This window comes from Triticum aestivum, chromosome 2A, assembly GCF_018294505.1.
Source record: "Triticum aestivum cultivar Chinese Spring chromosome 2A, IWGSC CS RefSeq v2.1, whole genome shotgun sequence".
Lineage (NCBI taxonomy): Eukaryota > Viridiplantae > Streptophyta > Magnoliopsida > Poales > Poaceae > Triticum > Triticum aestivum.
Window position 1 is genome coordinate 684,132,691 of NC_057797.1, and position 2,757 is coordinate 684,135,447.

Sequence of the window (2,757 nt, forward strand, 5' to 3'; positions counted from 1 at the left end):
TTCAGCCCTCGTGTGCGCTCAGTGGACGAGACGTTCATGTCGACTACGATGACTTTGTCAATCCTAAAATAATGTGCCAGCTCAGTTTCTCGTAGGTGATCACAGGGGTAGTGTGTGCATGTGCGTTCATATATGAACTTGTGTTTTAAAAAATGATTTATTGGAAACTTTACGGGAGGTTTTAGTAGCCAATATTTTAGCCCATGCCTAAACTAGTGTGTGAGAGTATGACCGTGCCAGCCATCGGCGTTCCTCCCCCCGCCGCCGAAATAGAAATCACGCCCTAGCTCCAAGGCAATGGCGCCACCGCCGCTAGCCACGGCGGCGGCAGAGGAGTTCTTGGAGGTGCGCTGCGCGGGGTGCGAGGAGACATTGGAGGTGGAACGGGGGTTGACGGAGTTCGTCTGCCCCGACTGCGGCACGGCGCAGTCGCTCCCTCCGGAGCTCATGCCGCGGCCCCGGCGGAGGGCGCTGCCCCTGCCGCGAGGCGCCGCGGGCGCGCGCGGGGCCAGGCTTCCGTGCGGCGCCTGCGGCGAGCTCCTCAGTGTGCCGGTCGGGCTATCGCGCTGCGCCTGCCCGCTCTGCGGCGCCGAGCTGGCCGTCGACTCCGCGCGCCTTCGGAACTACATCCTCTCCTCCGCCGAGGCGGCCGTCGTGCCGCTCGCCGCCGCATCTGTCCCACCGATTGTTGCTGCTCGGGAGGTATATATATACTTCTCGATTATGTTGGGTTGTGGATTTTGGTATTGCGCATAGTCGAAAAAATTGCAATTCAATTGGAATCTACTCATCATCTTCATCTCACGCTGGTTTATACTATATGTGTAGATTGTAGAACAAAGAACCTTCTCCTCCTCATTTCATGATCTCATATACTCTGTACTGTGTCTAGCTCAGTTGGTTGGAGATCTGGATGATCCATCGACCTTTTTCCCTAAATAGTGCACACCTTTCTTTTCCCTTTTCCTGTGATGCAGAAATGGCAAGAGCGTCCTAGTTATGCAATGCGCGCAGGGCTACCACGAGCAGAACCTGATGAACAACAGGGGTATACTGATCATGTGATTGATGGAGAACATATACCTGTGGCTAACGAGACTGTTGCAAATAATAGCCTTCAGAGAAATCGACCGCCCCTTGGCCGTCGTATTGTAGGCAACGAGGAGAGACAAGCTTTGCCTCTAAATGAGGTCAGAGATCATGTAAATGATCAGCACCCTAGTTACACTATGCAGCCAAAGCGAGCACAGCTGGCACACTTGCATCAAGTCACTCATTCAGAGGAGATGCAGGATGGACTTCTCAGCCATGAAGTTTATGGAGAGGCGGGACATACTGAACTGATAGATGAGGCTACTGCAACTCATAGAAACCAGAGAGTCGGATGCTCTGTTAGCCCCCAGACTGTAAGTATAGAGGAGAGGCATACGGAGACTCCTGCTCAGATCATACAGCAGGTGCACAAACAGCCTTTTTATGAGAGTCATGCAGAAGGCAGTCAGTTATACTGTCTGGATCTTGATGGGGTGGTTCATCCACCTGTCAACCAAGCAAAACACGGAGAAGAGGCATCTACTGAGATGATCAATAAAACAGTTTCGAGGGAGAGCATTCGGCCAACTGGATGCGCTGTTGAACCCAACTCTGTTAATGTAGAGAAGAGAAAGACATCGACCACAAATTAGGCAATTCGTGAGCGTATCAATCCTGCAACTAATAGAGAAGCCATGTGCTCTCTTCCTATAAAGAAGACTACTGCACCGTGTAGTAGCAAGCAGAACAAATCAAAGTTAGCTAATGCTAAGACTATTGGCAAGAAGAGACATATAGAACCACTGAACCACATTATACAGCAGGCAGAAGGACAGACCTCTGATAGCCGTAGTCTTGGAACCCATGTCGACTTTGAGCATCAAAGTAAGGCTAATGAGAGGCCTGGCAACACCTCGACTCTTAAGGAGAGGGAACAGGTTACATCTCCGAATAAGCTGGCTGATCTAAAACAGAAAAATGTATGCACTAATGAGGAAACCCAGAAGGAGCAGATTGAAGTTAATGTTTCCAAGCAGACTAGTGGTTGGACTCAGAAGAAGAATAGGAAAGGCTCAATAGCTTCATCAAATGCAGGGCTTCTGCTTAGACGTAGTAAACGTCTGGCCAAAGATTCAGCTGGTGCTATAGAAAATGAACCTCTAGAAAGTGATCCTGGTGACCTGCAGGATTTTGGTCCTAATGTCCAAGTGCCAGCAGATGCTATGGATGACGAATCAGTTGAATGGGAGCCTCTTCAGCAGTGTCCTGCCTCTCCAGATTGTGAAGTGTCAGTTGCCATGACAGACACTGAATCTGTAGAAAGTGAGAACGATGATGCTGTATCTCCAGATGAAAGCATGTCTGATTCTGACTATCCAGACACTGATAGAATGAGCGCTGGTCTTTACCCTAGCACACCGTCTGCGCATAAGTTGCCTCAAGAAATCTCTGATGAACTAGATGACCTCTAGAGGTAATAACCGACAATAATGCTGCTGCCTTGTGACCATGAGGTCACGGGTTCAAGTCCTGGAAACAGCCTCTTGCAGAAATGTAGGGAAAGGCTGCGTACAATAGACCCAAAGTGGTCGGACCCTTCCCCAGACCCTGCGCAAGCGGGAGCTACATGCACTGGGGCTGCCCTTTATTACCTCTAGAGGTCAGAAGGGCCCTTGCCAAGAAGAAATATAATGTGTTTCATGACCGTCTGATGCCTGAGGGTTC

The 2,757-nt window shown here is 50.1% G+C and overlaps 1 pseudogene; it reads left to right on the forward strand.

Moving 5' to 3' along the window:
- The first annotated feature begins 208 nt into the window (after positions 1–208).
- On the forward strand, positions 209–2,757 carry LOC123190229 (uncharacterized; annotated as a pseudogene).